The sequence below is a fragment of the Myotis nattereri genome (genome assembly GCF_964212035.1).
Source record: "Myotis nattereri genome assembly, chromosome: 2".
Classification (NCBI taxonomy): domain Eukaryota; kingdom Metazoa; phylum Chordata; class Mammalia; order Chiroptera; family Vespertilionidae; genus Myotis; species Myotis nattereri.
Window position 1 is genome coordinate 176,909,739 of NC_138076.1, and position 19,768 is coordinate 176,929,506.

The window sequence follows — 19,768 nt, forward strand, 5'->3', positions numbered from 1 at the left end:
TGTTTGTGAGTGTTCTCAGTTATATAGCAAGGGCAATATAACTGCCTGGTTTATTGTGAACAATTACTAATGAGAGATGAATATGGCTAATTAATAAAGGATTCAATTGAATCTAAGCACAAAAAAAATATCCACAAACTTTAGCTTCCCATGAGATTCTTTAAGGCACCTAAAAGAAACTGAGTTAAGATAATTCTCCCCATGTATAACAACTTGATATTATCCTCAGCCCATGTAGCCTTAAATGTGGGATTTATTTTTCTGGTATTTTTATTTCTTAAAAATAAACAAGGAGTTTGAAACTCAGGAATTTGTATCACAAGGTAGGAGCCATATTTTGTTTTGTTATTTTAATTGAATTTATTGGGGTGACATTAATAAATTGTTTCAAGTGTGCAACTCATCTGTATAGTATACTGTGTGTTTACCACCCAAAGTCAAGTTGCCTGTCACCATCTGTTCCCACTTTACCCTCTTCTGCTTGGCCCGTTTCTCTTTCCCTCTGGTAATCACCATACTGTTTTCTGTGCCTATGAGGTGTGTATTTTTTGTTTGCCCTTTTTTTTTTTTTTTTTTGCTTAATCCCTTCACCTTTTTACCCAGCCTCCCAGCACCTTTCCCCTCTGACAGCTGTCAGTCCGTTCTGAGTGTTTCTATTTACTTTTTTTCATTAGATTCCACATATAAGTGAAATCATATGATATTTGTCTTTCTCTGACTGGCTTATTTCACTTAGCATACTATTACTCTCTAGGTTCATCCATGCTGTTTCAAAAGTAAGATTTCCTTCATTTTAACTTTGTATAAATGTACCACAGCGTTTTTACCCACTCATCTACTGATGGGCATTTGGGTTGTTTCCAAATCTTGGCTACCGTAAATAGCACTGTACTGAACATAAGGGTGCATATACTCTTAAAAAAATTAATTTTAGAGAAGAGAGACAGACATCAATTTGTTGGTCCATTTATTAATGTACTCATTGACTGTTTCTTTTATGTACTCTGATTGGGGATCACACACACAATGTCAGCATATCACTAGTGTTTTGGGTTTCTTTGGAAATAGTCCCAGAAGTCATAATGCAGTTTCATTGTTAACTCCATACTGTTTTCCACAGTGGGTGCACCAATCTGCATTCCCACCAACAGTGCATGAGGGTTTCCTTTTCTACACATCCTCACCAACACTTGTTTATTGATGATAGCCACATTAACAGATGAGTTGATACCTCATTGTGGTTTTAACTTGAATTTCTCTGATAATTAGTAAAGTTGAGCATCTTTTCATTATGTCTATTGGCTATCTGCATGTCTTCTTTGGAGAAGTTATTAAGAACCTTGGATAATTTTTTAATTGGATTTTTTTGAAGTTATGTAACTTTTAAAAATAAATTTTGGATTTTAACCAAATTTTGGATTTTATCATATGTATCATTGGTAAATGTTTTCACATTCAATGTGTTGTCTTTTTGGAGACGGTTTTCTTTGCTGTGAAAAACTTTTTGGTTTGATGTAGTCACATTTATTTCTTTTGTTTCCCTTGCCTGAGGAGATATACCAGAAAAACATTGCTAAGAAAGTCTTTAATTCATTTTAAGTTTATTCTTGTGTATGGTATTAGTCTATTTCTTTTTTGCACATATCTGTTCAATTTTCCCAGCACCATTTATTGAATAAACTCTTCACCCCATTTGTTACCTTCTTTGTTAAATATTAATTTCCCATAAAGGCATGGTTTTATTTATGGGTTCTAAATAACTCCGTTTTGAAGCCAGTATTATGCAGTTTTGAGTACTATGGCTTTGCAGTATAGTCTGATATCAGGTAGTATGATTCCTCCAACTTTGTTCTTCTTTTTCAAGATTCCTGTGGCTATTTGTGGTCTTTTGTGGTGCCATAAAAATTTTTGGAATATTTTAGCTCTGTGAAATATGCCATTGATATCTTGATAGTAATTGCATTGAATCTATAGAATGCTTTGGTTATTATATACATTTTAATGATGTTAATTCTATCAATGAACATGGTACATACTTCCATTAATTGTTTCTTCTGCAATTTCTTGAGTGTTTTATAATTTTCTGAGTATAGGTCTTTTACATCCTCAGTTAAAATTATTGCCAGGTATTGTTAATACGGAATCCAACCACGACCTCCTGGTTCATAGGTGGACACTCAACAACTAAGCCACGTAGGCTGGGCTAAAAACTGTAAAAAAAAAAATAAAAATAAAAATATATATATATATATATATAATTTCAGAGAGAAAGGGAGAGGGAGACATAGACAGAAACATCAATGATGAGAGAGAATCACTGATCAGCGTTCAGCGGGTATGTGCCCTTGACTGGAATTGAACCTCAAACCTTCAGTCCACAGGCCAACGCTCTATCCACTAAGGAAACCTATATAGTATATATATATATATACTAGAAGCCCGGTGCATGAAAATTCATGCACTGGAAGGGAGGTCCCTCAGCCCAGCCTGCCCTCTCTCACAGTCTGGGAGCCCTCAAGGCAGGAGGTGACCCGGCAATCAGGGGAAGGCTACCCCCCATCACACCTCTTCTGCTGCCACTGCCAGCAGCGCCTCGGCTGGCCCTGGTTACCTGAGCCTCGGGTGGCCCTGGGTGGGCTGGGGGGCTGAGGGGACTGGGGGACTCTGGACGCAGGCACATGGCAAGGCCACCCCAGGGGGGCTGAGGGGACTGGGCACCACCATCATGCCCACCATCTTTGAGAGCGGGGCAGTCAATTAGCATATTCCCTCCTTATTGGCTGTGGGCACTGCCATCTTTGAGAGTGGGGCAGTCAATTAGCATATTCCTTTTTTATTAGATAGGACTATAGGCCCAGTGCACAAAAATTTGTGCACTCGGGGGAGTCCCTCAGTCCAGCCTGTGCCCTCTCACAGTCTGAGACCCCTCGGGGGATGTCCACCTGCTGGCTTAGGCCCGCTCCCCGGGGGATTGGGCCTAAGCTGGCAGTCAGACATCCCTCTGGCAGCCTGGGAGCCCTCGGGGGATGTCACTTGCCAGCAGGGAGCAGGCCTAAGCTGCAGTCGGACATCCTTAGCTCTGCTGAGGAGGCAGGAGAGGCTCCCGCCATCACCGCTGTGCTGGCAGCCATCAGTCTGGCTTGTGGCTGAGCAGAGCTCACCCTGTGGGAGCACACTGACCACCAGGGGGCAGATCCTGCATTGAGCATCTGTCTCCTGGTGGTCAGTGTGTGTCATAGTGACCAGTCATTCCCAGTGGTTCTGCTTTTAGGGTCAATTTGCATATTACCCTTTTATTATATAGGATACTAGTGGCCCGTTGCACGAAGATTCACCCAATAGACCTTCCTTCCCCTGGCTGCTGGCACTGGTTTCCCTCCGGCACCCGGGACCCAGGCCTTTGGTCTGGCTGCAGCAGTGAGGCTTGACTTCTCTGCTGTGGCCTCAGAAGCGAGGCTTGGCTTCTCCCCCGGCGACCTAGGCCCCCAGCCACTCCTTGAGCGGAGTCCAGGGCCAGCGGGAAACTTGGCTTCCTCCGTCACTGGGAGCAACACAAGACTCCTGCTTGCTCCAGCTCTGTGACTGTCACCATCTTCAGTCTTCAGTCTTCGCTCCGTGCCTGCATATGCAAATTAACCTTCATCTTTGTTGGGTTAATTTACATAGTCACTCTGATTGGCTGGTGGGTGTAGTGGAGTGGCAGAGTGACAGTTAATTTGCATGTTTCTCTTTTAATATATAGGATATTTTAAAATATTAACTATTAAACAATCAAAGAATAATGATAGTAGCCAAATCAACATTATGTACTTAAAGGCAACTCTAAATGGTTTATAAGATTTAAGTATTTGAAAGTTAATGTTGACTTTCTGGCAATCATGGAAGACTAATCATACTCATTTAATTATGTTTATTCCTGAAACACCACTGTAACCACTCTAAGAGATTTTTTTTAGAAACAATCTTATCAATTGAAGAATTTCCAGAGATATTTATTTTATGAGAGAGGGAAACAGATTTTAAAGCATTTTTCTTTAAAACAATGAATTCATTACATTGTTATATAAATAACATTTTTTTTTGAAAACATTATTTATCAAAACAAAAACTGAGGTTTTACATTAATATTTTCATCTCTTTACTGACTTTAGAGGACAGCTGAATTCTCATATCCACTTGTGCATTTGGTTTGTCGCTGACCTATGCTGACTTGCTTGAAATGTCAAAATCCCATCTCACATCATGCACATGTAGCTTTTCATGTGGACTAAGCAAGTGCTCTTGTTAGACTTTTCAGATAATCATACCTCTTCTTCTTTAATACTGCACCAGAAACTGACAAGATGTTTACTAAAGGTCAGTTATAATATGAAAGCTGAAGCCACATGAAATTTTAGCATTGTTCCATTCAAATCCATTGGTCTAGCTGGCTTTTTTGAATGGATCACTTATCACATTGCATTGGTTATCATAAAATATTGGTAGTTATGCAGATCTTACAAATAGTGACACATTTTAGCATATGTCTATTCATAACAAGATGCTATTAAGCTCAGAGTCTCCAAATGCAGTATATTTTAAATTGTGACATAAAAGTTGGCATTGTAAGGATTTATAAGTGTACAGCTCAGTGTTAAGAATGTTCACACTAAGCAATACAATCATAGTAGGGGACTTTAACACCCCATTATCACCATTGGACAAATCCTCTAAACAAAAAATCAGCAAAGAAACATCAACCCTAAATGATTCACTAGATCAGATGGAATTAATTGACCTCTTCAGAACATTTCACCCCAAAGCCACAGAATATACATTCTTCTCAAGTGCACATGGGTCATTTTCAAAGATAGACCATATACTGGGTCACAGACAAAGTCTCTTCAAATTCAAGAAAATCGAAATCATATCAAGCATCTTCTCAGATCACAATGGCATAAAACTGGAAATCAACTACAATAAAAACAATCCAAAACAATCAAACACATGGAGACTAAATAGCATGCTATTAAACAATGACTGGGTTACCAAAGAGATCAAAGAAGAAATAAAAAACATCATGGCAACAAACGACAATGAAAACACAACAATCCAAAACCTATGGGACACAGCGAAAGCAGTCTTGAGAGGGAAGTTCATAGCTCTATAAGCCTACTGCAAGAAACAAGAAACAATGAGAATAAATTACCTAATCCTACAATTCAAAGAGTTAGAGAGCAACAAGAAAAGCCCAGTGTAAGCAGAAGGAAGGAAATAATAAAGATCAGAGCGGAGATAAACGACATAGAGACCAAAAAAGCAATACAAAAGATCAACAAAACCAAGAGCTGGTTCTTCGAAAGGATAAACAAGATTGATGAACCTCTAGCCAGGCTCACCAAGAAACAAAGAGGACCCAAATCAACAAAATCACAAATGAAAGAGGAGAAATAACAACAGACCCCACAGAAATACAAAGGATTGTTAGAAAATACTATGAACAGCTCTACTCCAACAAACTAGACAACCTGGAGGAAATGGACAAATTCCTAGAAAAATACAACCTTCCAAAACTTAACCAGGAAGAATCTAAAAATCTCAACAGGCGAATAACTATGGAAGAAATTGAAGCAGTCATCAAAAAGCTCCCAGCAAACAAAAGTCCAGGGCCAGACGGCTTCACAGGGGAGTTTTACCAAACATTCAAGGAAGAACTAAAACTTAACCTCTTCAGACTATTCCAAAATATTCAAAAGGAGCACTTCCAAGCTCATTCTATGAAGCCAGTATCACCCTGATACCAAAACCAGATAAAGACAACACAATGAAAGAGAATTACAGGCCAATATCCCTCATGAACATAGATGCCAAAATCCTCAAGAAAATCCTAGCAAATCAGATCCAGCAGTACATCAGAAAGATCACACACCATGACCAAGTTGGATTTATCCCAGGGATGCAAGGATGGTACAATATCCGCAAATCAATAAACGTGATACATCACATAAACAAATTGAGAGATAAAAACCACATAGTCATATCAAATGATGCAGAAAAGGCATTTGACAAAATCCAACGCCCTTTCTTGATAAAAACTCTCAGCAAGATAGGAATAGAAGGGTCATACCTCAACATAATAAAAGCCATATATGACAAACCCACAGCCAACATCATAATCAATGGGCAAAAACTAAAACCATTCCCCCTAAGACCAGGAACAAGACAGGGATGCCCTCTCTCACCACTCCTGTTCATCATAGTACTGGAAGTACTAGCCATTGCAATCAGACAAGAAGAAGAAATAAAAGGCATCCAAATTGGAAAAGAAGAAGTAAAACTGTCCTTATTTGCAGATGACATGATACTGTACATAGAGAACCCTAAAGACTCCATCAAAAAATTATTAGGCTTAATAAATGAATTTGGCAATGTAGCAGGATACAAAATTAATAACAAGAAATCTATGGCATTTCTTTACACCAATAAGTGAACTTACAGAAAATGAGACTAAAAAAGCAATCCCATTTACCATCACATCAAAAAAATTAAGATACCTAGGAATAAACTTAACTAAGGAGGTAAAAGACTTACATGCGAAAAACTACAGGACACTGAAAAAAGGGATAGAGGAAGACATAAACAGATGGAAGAACATACCGTGTTCATGGACTGGTAGAATCAACATCATCAAAATGTCCACACTACCCAAAGCAATCTATAGATTCAATGCAATCTCCATTAAATTACCAACGGCATATTTCATAGATCTAGAACGAACGTTCCAAAAATTCATCTGGAATGAAAAACGAGACTGATCTAGGGGGAGAAAACCAAGATAGTGGCATAGGTAAACACCGGAGATTGCTGCTTAGCACAACCACTTCAAGAATACAACTAAAAGACAGAACAGACATCATCCAAAACCACAGGAAGGCTGGCTGAGTAGAAATTCTACAACTAGAAGGAAAGAGAAAAGCATACCGAAACTCAGAGGAGTGCGATGCAGAAGTAAAGCACAGAGGTATGGAGGCGCATGCAGAGAAGGCTGGCAGCTGAGGACACGGTTGTCTTTTTCAATCAGTAGGGAGTCTCAAGCTCTGAGCTCAAGTTCCGGGTGAGTCTCTGGGGATCCAGACTCATACGTGAGAAACTGGATGGTCTGGCATCGGTCGGAACTTGAGGGCGGCTTTCTCTCGGAGGTGCTTGTAGCGATTACCCGGACACTGAGAAGCAGGGCCTCTGGGGGCAGCCATAGCTGCTTGCTCTGCCCTGTTGATCCTCTGGAACCCCGGCCCCGCCCAAGCTCTGTGTGCCAGCTTTTGCATATGAAAGGCCTGGCCCTTTGCAATCTGAAAATTACCTAACAAACTGCAGCTGGCCCAAGGCCCCAAGGAAACTCGTGCTTCACAGCTGAACTCCTACTGGGTAGCCTAAGGCAGAGGCTAGATCAGCACCTCCCTAGAGAGCCAGGAGCCAGTGTGCCCGGTGGTCAGAGTGGGACCATCCAGATTGCAGCTCCACGGATCCATAAAGGACACACTCAGGGGGGCAGACTCAGTGAGCACCATAGCCCCACTGAAGCAAGTCTTGCCCCAGAGGGGTGTCTCCAGCACAGAAGTTCTCCCACCATAACCACAGCTGATTCTCACAGCCAATTGGCCTGGAGGTCAATTCCTCCCAGTGATACCTACAACAATCAAGGCTTAACTACAACAAGACTGTGAACAAAGCCCACAAGGGGGTGCACCAAGAGTGTCCACCTCAGGTAAATGGAGAGGCTGAGCCACTGGGCCCTATAGGACACCTAGCACAGGAAGCCACTCTATCAACACAGGGAAGCATAAAAAATGCGGAGACAAAGAAACAGGACACAAATGACAGAAACAGAGGGAAGCAAACTACTGAATATAGAGTTCAAAACCACACTTTTAAGGTTTTTCAAGAACTTTCTAGAAAGTGCCCATAAATTTAGAAAGACCCTCAAAAAGTCTGGTGGGACCGCTGATAAATGTAGTGAGACCCTCAAGAAATCTAGTGAGACCCTCGAGGTTATGAAAAAGGACCAACTAGAAATTAAGCATACACTGACTGAAATAAAGGATATTATGAAGAGTTCCAACACCAGACTAGAGGATCGCAAGAATCAAGTCAAAGATTTGAAATACGAAGAAGCAAAAAACACACAACCAGAAAAGCAAAATGAAAAAAGAATCCAAAAATACGAAGATAGCGTAAGGAGCCTCTGGGACAGCTTCATGCGTACCAACATCAGAATTATAGGCATGCCAGAAGAAGAGAGAGAGCAAAATTATGAAAACCTATTTGAAGAAATAATGACAGAAAACTTCCCCTACCTGGTGAAAGAAATAGAGTTACGAGTCCAGGAAGCATAGAGAACCTCAAACAAAAGGAATCCAAAGACGACCACACCAAGACACATCATAATTAAAATGCCAAGAGCAAAAGACAAAGAGAGAATCTTAAAAGCAGCAAGAGAAAGACAAGGGAGTACCCATACGACAGTCAGCTGATTTCTCAACAGAAACTTTGCAGGTCAGAAGGGAGTGGCAAGAAATATTCAAAGTGATGAATGCCAAGAACCTACAACCAAGAGTACTTTATCCAGCAAAGCTATCATTCAGAATTGAAGGTCAGATAAAGAGCTTCACAGGTAAGGAAAAGCTAAAGGAGTTCATCACCACCAAACCAGTATTATATGAAATGCTAAAAGGTATCCTTTAAGAAGAGGAAGAAGAAGAAAAAGATAAAGATACAAATTATGAACAACAAATACACATCTATCAACAAGTGAATCTAAAAATCAAGTGAATAAATAATCTGATGAACAGAATAAACTGGTGATTATAATAGAATCAGGAACATAGAAAGGGAATGGACTGACTATTCTTGGGGGGGAAAGGGGTGTGGGGGATGCGGGAAGAGACTGGACAAAAATCGTGCACCTATGGATGAGGACAGTGGGGTGGGGGGGGTGAGGGCAGAGTGTGGGGTGGGAATCAGGTGGAGGGGAGCTCTAGGGGGAAAAAAGAGGAACAACTGTAATAATCTGAACAATAAAGACTTAATTTTTAAAAAAACAAAACAAAAACAAAAAAGAAACAACCTCGAATAGCTGCAGCAATCCTGAGAAAGAACAACAAAGTAGGTGGGATCTCAATACCAGATATGAAAGTGTATTACAAAGCCACTGTACTTAAAACAGCTTGGTACTGGCACAAGAACAGACATATAGATCAATGGAATAGAATAGAGAACCCAGAAATCGACCCAAATCACTATTCCCAATTAATATTCAACCAAGGAGGCAAGAGCATACAATGGAGTCAAGATAGTCTCTCAATAAATGGTGTTGGGAAAATTGGACAGATACATGCAAAAGGATGAAACTAGACCACCAACTCACACCATACACAAAAATAAACTCAAAATGGATAAAAGACTTAAACGTAAGACGGGAAACCATAAAAATACTAGAGGAATCCACAGGCAGCGAAATCGCAAACATATGCCGAAGGAATTTCTTCTCTGATAATGCTCCTAGGGCAATGGAAACTAAAGAGAAAATAAACAAATGGGACTACATCAAAATAAAAACTTTTGCACAGCAAAGGAAACCATCAACAAAACAACAAGAAGACCCACTACATGGGAGAACATATTTGCCAATGATATCACTGATAAGGGTTTAATCTCCAATATTTACAGGGAACTCATGAAACTTAACAATAGAAAGATAAACAATCCAATCAAAAAATGGGCAACGGACCGAGATAGAAACTTTTCAAAAGAGGACATACAGAAGGCAGAAAGACATATGAAAACCTGGTCAAAGTCACTAATTATACGAGAGATGCAAATCAAAACGACAATGCAGTATCATCTCACACATGTTAGAATGGCTATCATCAACAAATCAACAAACAACAAGTGTTGGAGAGGATGTGGAGAAAAAGGAACCCTTCTGCACTGCTGGTGGGAATGCAGACTGGTGCAGCCACTGTGGAGAACAGTATGGAGCTTCCTCAGAAAACTAAAAATGGAACTCCCATTTGACCCAGTAATCCCACTTCTAGGAATATATCCCAAGAAGCCAGAAACACCAATCAGAAAGGATATATGCACTCCTATGTTCATAGCAGCACAATTCACCACAGCTAAGATTTGGAAACAGCCTAAGTGCCCATCAACAGATGAGTAGATTAAGAAACTGTGGTACATCTACACAATGGAATACTACGCTGCAGTAAAAAAGAAGGAATTCTTGCCTTTTGCAACAGCATGGATGGAACTGGAGAGCATTATGCTAAGTGAAATAAGCCAGTCAGAGAAATATAAATACCTCATGATTTCACTCATTTGTGGAATATAGAGAACAATATAGACTGATGAACAGGGACAGATCCAAAGGCAGAGAAACAGCGATCAGACTATTAATCCCCAGAGGGAAAGTAGGGGAGGGAGGGAGCAAGGGGAAGAGATCAACCAAAGGACTTGTATGCATGCATATAAGCCAAACCAATGGACATGGACAACAGGGGGATGAGAGCGGGGGGGGGGGGGGGGGCTGGGGGGTTTAATGGGGGGGGGGGGATGAGGACACATTTGTAATACCTTAATAAAGAATTAAAAAAAAAAAGAAATAACATATGCAAAAAAAAGAAAAGAATATGCACACTAGGAAAACTGAAGCTATACACATTAAACAATTCCCAATTTTTCCTTATTCTCAGAAATGTAGATTTTATTTATTTTTACTTTTTAAAATTATCTTTATTGTTTAAAGTATTACAGATGCCCCCATTTTTCTCCCATTTACCCCTTCCACTCCCCCTCCCTCCCCAGGATGAAGCATTGAAAGGAATAAACTATATATAGCATTATGAAAATGACCAACACTTTTCTAACCGTCATAAACTAAAATATAGAAATATTTTATTTCACATTCCATACATTTTTGCAATTTCCTGAGCCAAGTACAATTTTTGTTTTCTAAATGAAATTTAAAAAATATTTACTTGTGGCAGCCTAACATTTCCCCCTATACTATTAAAAAAATGTTTTTATTGATTTTTAGAGAGAGGAAAGGAAAGGGATACAGAGAAAAACTGATGAGACACATCTTTGATCAGCTGCCTCCTGCATGCCCCAAGCTAGGGATCAAGCCCACAGCCCAGGCACATACCCTTACTGGAAATCGAAAACTACAATCTCCTGGGACAATGTTCAACCACTGAGCATCACTGGCTGGGCTTTTTGAAATTGATTTTAATGAAAGGATGGGAGAGGGAGAGGGAGGGGGAAGGAGCGAGGGAGAGAGAGAGAGAGAAAGAAACATCAATGTGAGAGACAAACAGGGATGTGAGAGAGACACACTAAACTGTTACCGCCCTCAAGCACCGCAATTGGAGATCGAACTCACAACCTGGGTTATGTGCCCCAACTGGAAATTGAACCCACCAATGTTTGGTGCACAGGACACTCCAAGCAACTGAGCCACACTAGCCAGTGCTAACATTTTTCTTTTTTAAAAAAAAAAATATATATATATATATTTTTATTGATTACAGAGAAGAAGGGAGAGGGAGAGAGAGATAGAAACATCAGTGATAACAGAGAATCATTGATCAGCTGCCTCCTGCACACTCCCCACTGAAGATGAAGCCTGCAACTCAGGCACATGTCCCTGACCGGAATTGAACCTTGGATCCTTCAGTCTGCAGGCCGACACTCTATCCACTGAACCTAACTCACTAGGGCCATTTTTCCTTTTAAAAACACCTGAATGACATCAGTATCACTATGGAAAAATAAGGTCCCCTTTGTATCTCTCTCCCTAAAACTATCACAAATCAGCAATGGCTGGTATGGCTCACTTGGCTAAGTATCAACCCATGTATGGGGAGATAGCTGATTCAATTCCCAGTCAGGGGACATAGCCCATTTTCAGAGTTGTTCCCCAGTAGGAGGCTTACCGGAGGCAGCGAACAGATGGTTCTCTCTCCCTCTCCCTTTCTCTATAAGATCAATAAAAACATTTAAAAAATAATAATACAAAATCAGACATCTATAATTCAAAAAAAGTCCCTCTGCTCAACACACAACTGAGAGATGCACACACTGATACATCTAAAGAAGGGCATATTAGAATGATTAGGGGCGGCGTAGAGGGGAAGAACAGGGACGGGGACAGTGGCAAAATATGCAGTTGGGCACCTGTGCCATCCCATTGAACGAGAGAGCAGCAGAGGAGGTGAACTTCAGCAGACACATACGGCCTACAGGGTTAAGAGGCACAAAACCAGAATCCATGCTAAGAAGCCAGCTTCCTTCCCCACCCCTATTGCCACAGAACCTGGTAGCAATAGCTGAGAGGTGGTGCCAGTGGCAATTACTAACAAGGAGGCAGTGATGTAGATGGCAAATAGGCCTCTCCCTAATCTTAGCAGAACACAGTAGAGGCAGCAGAGATGTGTGAAATAGTACAGTTGGCTCGGCTGCCATTAGTAACAAGTAAGCGGCACTGGGAGCTTGCAAATCCGGTTACCCACCACCACCCAGTTACGTGTCCCCACCCGTGATGTTGCCTAGAGACTGAGACAACCATAAACACAGAGGCGACACCAACCCAGTGGGTACATGATAATTTCCATAATCAAAGCAACACAGCCCCACAGCTACCCTACAAGCAACGCCGGTAAAATAAAACAAAAACTTGCACCATAGCACCAGCTACTGGAAAACAAGAGACTTCAACTCATCAACCTTATGAGTTAAGAGCAAAACGTTATCTAAATAACAGCAAAAATCCATGACCTCAAATGTACAGGAAGAGAAACAACCCAGAAAGTACTTAGGAAATAAAATTGTAACAAAGAAAGAAAATGAAAAATCTCCATAAACCAAACTCAGTCATGCAAGACTAATGTAAATAACAGAGAACACAAGATGATAATTATTTATAAAATCAACAAGATTCAAGAAAACTCAGGCAATTTAATGAACTCAAGAATAAAATTACTGAACAAAAGGAGTACTTTACCAAAGATGTTGAAACTATAAAACACGGTCAAACAGAAATCATGGAGCTCAAAAACTCAGCAAATGAGATGAAGAATGTATTAACTGCACTGGAAATAAGTAGAACAGATGCAACCGAGAATGAGCAAGCCCTATAACAGAAACCTACAAATATTTCAGGTGGAGAGAGAACCAAGAGTTAAAAAAAAAAATTAAAGAACTCTACAAGAACCCTGACCTAGTAGCTCAGTTAGTTAGAGCATCATACCTATATGCCAAAGATGTGGGTTTGATTCCTGGCCAAGGTATATACAAGAGGCAACAAGTGAATGCATAGATAAGTGGAAAAATAAGTTGGTGTTTCGCCCTAACTGGTTTGGCTCAGTGGATAGAGCGTCGGCCTGCGGATTGAAAGGTCCTAGGTTTGATTCCAGTCAAGGGAATGTACCTTGGTTGCAGGCACATCCCCAATAGGAGGTGTGCAGGAGGCAGCTGATCAATGTTTCTCTCTCACTGATGTTTCTAACTCTCTCTCTCCCTTCCTCTCTGTAAAAAAATCAATAAAATATATTTAAAAAATAAACAAAATAAATTGGTGTTTCTCTCCCTTACTCTCAAGAAGTAAAAGAAGAAAGGAGGTGGGAGGGGAGGAAGAAAGAAAACTATCAGAACAATCTGAACCAAAAAGAAAGCAATATAAAGATAATGGGTACACCAGTAGAGAGGGAGCTAATAATTGATCAGAACTTCCCAAACCTGTGGAAGCTATACATTCAAATACAACCTACCAGAACACCAAGTTAGTAACTCAATAGAAAAACATTTTCTCTAAGATACATTATATTAAAACGGTCAAACCATAATGACAGTGTGCTCTCCATCCTTGAAGCACACTCACACTTTTCCTTTCCCAGTCTTCTTCTCCAAAATGTGTACATCTCCTAAACTCTAAGGAGGCCCATGAGACCTGCAACCAGAGAGCAATGAGCAACAGCAGCTTATCTCGGGCTAAACACTTGAACCCATCCCTCAGGCACCCCTTTCCATGACTTCTTGGTGAGCCAAGCATGCAAACAACATTCAACTATATGTTCCCTTCAGGAGACCCATTTCAGCTCAAAAGACAAAGACCGGCTCAAAATGAAAGGGAAGAAAATGATGCCTTAAGCAATTAGCATCCAGAGAAAAGTGGTGTAGTGAAACTTGTATCACACAGAACAGATTACAAGATTTTTAAAAAAAGGTAAAAGAGCCCGAGCTGGATTGGATCAGTGTATAGAGCGTTGGCCTGCACACCAAGGGGCCCTGGGGGTTCAGTTGCAGGCTCCTCCCTGGCCCAGGCCCTGGTCAAGGCTCCTGCAGAAGGCAGCCAATGGATGTTTCCTCTCCACTGATGTTTCTCTGTGTCTTTCCTTCTCTCTCCCACTCTCTAAAAATCAATGGAAAAATATCCTCAGTTGAGGATTAACAACAACAACAAAAAATGATAAGAGACAAGAGACAAATTGTTACAATAATAACAATTACATAATAGTAGAGTAAATTAATACCCAACTTACAGGAGAGATCGATCATCCAGACAGAAAGTCAACGGGAAAGTATCAACTTTAAAAGACACATTAGACCACGTGGATTTATTTGATCTTTAGAGAACTTTCCATCCCAAGAGGACAGAAGACCCATTATGGACAGAAGACCCATTATTTTCATGTGCACATATAAACAGTCTCAAGGAAAGACCATTTGTTGGGACACAAAACAAGTCTCAATAAATTTAAAGTGTTTGAAATCATAACACACATATTATCCACCCACAACTGTATGAAAACTAAAAATGGACTCCAAAAAGAAAGCAGAAGAACCCCAAATATGTAGAGACTAAACAACATGTTACTGAAGAAACAAAAGCCAAAGAAAAAAACACCTTGGCCGGTGTGGAGCGCTGTTCCATACAAGGAAAGGTCGTGGGTTGGATTTGCAGTTGGGACCACAGCTCAGTTGTAGGTTGTGGATACAATCCAAACGAGAGGCAGCCAATCTGTGTTTCTCTCTCACATCAATGTTTCTCTCACTCCCTTACTCTCTCTAAAAATCAATAAACATATCCTCAGATGAGAATTTAAAAAAAAGAGACAAGTCCTTGCCAGTTTGGCTCAGTGAATAGAGCATCATCGGCCAGCAGACTGAAGGGTCTCAGGTTCAATTCCAGTCAGGGGCACATGCCTGGGTGAGGGCTTGATCCCCAGTAGGGGAGGCAGGCAAGAGGCAGTCAATCAACGACCCTCATCATTGATGTTTCTCTCTCTCCCTCTTCCTTCCTCTCTGAATTCAATAAAAAATATATTTTAGAAAATTTAAAAAGAGACACAAAAATACAACATACCAAATAGTTTAAGGTGCAGAAATATAATACTATGGCCTACATAGTAATACAGAACTATATGAAGAAATTGAGAAAAATCTCAAATGAGCAACCTAACATTACACCGTAAAGAAAGAGAAAAAAAACAAAGCCAAAAGTCAGAAGGAAGTGAACAATAAAAATTAGTAGAAATAAACAGAAAAGACAATAGAAAAAAATTAATGAGCCCTAGCCCAGTTTGGCTCAGTGGTTATTGTCAGCCCATAGACTGAAGGGTCTTGGGTTCAATTACTGGTCAAGGTCATGTACTTCAGTTACAAGCTCAATCCCTGGCCCAGGCAACCAAGAGATGTGTCTCTCTCACATTGATGTCTCTCTCTCTCTCTCCCAGACCCTCCCTCCCTTTCAACCTCTCTTTTAAAAAAAAAAATCAATGGAAAAATACTGGTATCCTTGGGTGAGGATTTAAAAAATTACTGAAATGAAGAGATGAATCCTTAAAAAACACACACACACACACAAAAACCCCATATTTTACAAACTTTTACCCAGACACACTAAGGAAAAAAGAGGAAACTCAAATGAATAAGAAATGAAAGTTACAATGAGCACCACAAAAACAGAGAGGAGGATATAAGAATACTATGAAAGGCTATATGCCACCTAAATTGGACAACCTAGAAGACATGGATAAATCTTAGAAGCATACAGAAATGGAAAATCCAAGTTAACCAATCACTAGCTGGGAAATAGAAGCAATAATAAAAAATCTCCCAAAAAAACAAAAGTCGCCAAAACCGGTTTGGCTCAGTGGATAGAGCGTCAGCCTTCGGACTGAAAGGTTCCAGGTTCGATTCCGGTCAGGGGCATGTACCTGGGTTGCGGGCACATCCCCAGTAGGAGATGTGCAGGAGGCAGCTGATCGATGTTTCTCTCTCGTCGATGTTTCTAACTCTCTATCTCTCTCCCTTCCTCTCTTTAAAAGTTCAATAAAATATATTAAAAAACAAAACAAAACAAAAAACAAAAGTCCAGGGCCAAATGGCTTCGGTGGTAAATTCTAGCTAACAATCAAAGATATAATACCTATCCTTTTCATATACTTCAAGAAAAATGAAGAAGGAATAATTTCCAACTCATTTTACGGGGCCAACATTACCTTGATATCAACCAAGAAAGTACATCACAAAAAAAACTATAGGCCAGTATCTCTAATAAATATAGATGTAAAAATCCTCAACAACCCGAAACTGGTTTGGATCAGTGGATAGAGCGTCAGCCTGCGGACTGAAAGGTCTCAGGTTCGATTCCGGTCAAGGGCATGTACCTTGATTGCGGGCACATCCCTACTGGGGGGCGTGTAGGAGGCAGCTGATCAATCTCTCTCATCGATGTTTCTAACTCTCTATCCCTCTCTTTTCTTCTCTGTAAAACTTCAATAAAATATATTAAAAAAAATCCTCAACAAAATAGAACCAAATCAAATACAACATTACAATAAAATGATCATACACCAAAATAAATCAAGGAATGTAAGGATGGTTCAATATCCAAAAATCAATACTATACAATGCATTAAAAAAGATAAAAAGTATAAAATCATCTCAATAGATGAACAAAAAGCATTGACAAAATACAAGACTTATGGGGGGGAAAAACTCTCAATAAACTGGGTATAAAGGTACCTTTACATAGTAAAGGCCATATATGACAAACTTTCAACTAACATCATATTCAACAGTAAGAAATTGAAAACTTTGCTTCTAAGAATAGGATGTGCACTCTAGCTGCTAGCATTCAACAGAGTACGGAAGTCCTAGCCAGAACAATTAGGCATAAATAAATTGGCATCCGAATTGCAAAGGAAAAAGTAAAACTGCTGCAATTTGCAGATGACCTGATTTTATATATAAAATAATCCTAAAGACTCCATCAAATACCTAAAATAAACAAATACAGTAATGTTTAAAGATACAGGATGAATATACAAAATTCTGTTGCATTTCTATTATACTAAGAACGAAATAACCTAAAGATAAATGAAAAGATCATTTCCAATTGCAACCAACACAATGAAATACCTAGGAGTAAGCTTAACAAAAGACTAAAGGGGCACAGGACAGGAAACCATCACAAAATAAAGTAACAACCACTGAATGAGAGAAATATTTGACAATGATACAGCTGATAACAGGTTAATAGCCAAAAAAATTTTTTTTAATGTATTGATTTTAGAGAAAGAGTAAGGGAGAAACATGGATTTGATGTGCTTTGACTGAAGATCAAACCAGTAATGTTGGAATATTCAGATGATGCTCTAACCAAGAGTTACCTGGCCAGGGCAATATCCAAAATTTATAAAAATCTCATACAACTTAACACTAACAAAAACAATCCAATTAAAAAGTAGGCAAAAAAGCTGAATAGATACTTCTCCAAAGAGCACATACAGATGGCCAATTGATATATGAAAAGATGCTCAGTGTTACTAATAATCAGAGAAATGCTGCCCTGATCAGTTTGGCTCAGTGGATAGAGCGTCAGCCTGGGGACTGAAGGGTCCTGGGTTCGATTCCAGTCAAGGGCATGTACCTTGGTTGCGGGCACATCCCCAGTAGAGGGTGTGCAAAAGACAGCTAATTGGTGTTTCTCTATCATCAATGTTTCTAACTCTCTATCCCTCTCCCTTCCTCTCTGTAAAAAATCAATAAAAATATATTTAAAAAAAAATAATCAGAGAAATGCAAATTAAAACCACAATGAGATATCACCTCACCTGTCAGAATGGCTATCATCAATGAATCCACAAATCACCAGTGTTGGCGAGGATGTAGAAAAAAGGGAATCCTTGCACCGGTTGGTGGGAATGTAGATGATGCAGCAACGGTGGAAAACAGCATGAACTTTCTCAAAAATTTCACTGCAGCACTAATTACAATTGCCAACATTGGGAAGTAGCCCAAGTGCCCAACAGTAGATGAGTGGATGAAAAAGCTGTGGTGCCTTGATGTGTAGATCAGTGGGTTGGGTGACATACATTGTGCCAAAATGGTTCAATTCCTGGTAGGAGGTGTAGGGAAGGCAGAGGATCCATGTTCTTCTTTTCACATCAATGTTTCTTTCTCTCTCCCTCGCCTCTCTCTAAAAAATCAATATAAATGTAAAAAAAAAAAAAAAAGTTGTATCACATTTGCAAAATACAATATTACTCTGCTGTAAAAAAGAAGGAAATCTGGCCTTTTGCAACAGCATGGATGGACCTAGAAGTTATCCCAAATGAAATAAGCGTCAGAAAAATACAAATACCATATGATTTCACTTATATCTAGAATATAACAACGTATACAAACAAAATAGAAACAGACTCAGAGATATAGAGAACAGACTGACAGTTGTCATGAAGCAAGGGGGTAGTTTTGGAGGGATAGGTAAAATAGGTGAAGGAACCAAGCAAAAAGACAACAAAAAACCACCAGGCTGGTGTTGGGCACATGCCTGGGTTCTGCTCTTGGTGCCCAGGAGGGGGCATGCAGGAAGCAGCTGGTCAATGTTTCTCTTATCCTTGATGTTTCTCTCTCTCTGTCCCTTTGTTTTTGAAATCAATAAAAATACTTTTTTTTAAACATAATAGACACAAAAAACAATACGGTGATTACCTGAGGGAAATGGGGGTGGGAACAGGTAGAATAGGGTATACAGTGGGGCCTTGACTTACAAGTGTCCCGACTAATGAGTTTTTCGAGATATAAGCCGTCTCTTGGCCGATTTTTTGCTTTGAGTTGCGAGCTAAAATTCAGGTTACAAGCCAGCTTCAGATACCCCACTGCTGGTTGGCGCAACGAACGTCACAGGGAACGCCACAACATCAGCCCAGCATCACATGTCTCATTCGTTCACTTTAATGATTTGACATACGAGTAATTTGAGTTACGAGCTCCGTCACAGAACAAATTAAACTCGTAAATCAAGGACTCACTGTATACAGGAAAAAATGTATACAGGAAAAGTGGTGATGGAAGGTGATTAAACATAGGATGGTAAACACGCAAAACAATTTAAAGATGATGTATTACAGAATTTTACAGATGGAACCTACATAATTTTATTAACCAATGTAGCCCTAATAAATTCAATTTTTAAAAAGGGAAGTAAAGAACCTATACACTGGCCCTAACGGGTTTGGCTCAGTGGATAGAGCATCAGCCTGTGGAGTGAAGGGTCCCAGGTTCAATTCCGGTTAAGGGCATGTACCTTGGTTGCAGGCACATACCCAGTAGGGAATGTGCAGGAGGCAGCTGATAAGATGTCTCTCTCATCAATGTTTCTAACTCTATTCCTCTCAAAAAATCAATAAAATATATTTAAAAACAAAAAAACACCTATACACCA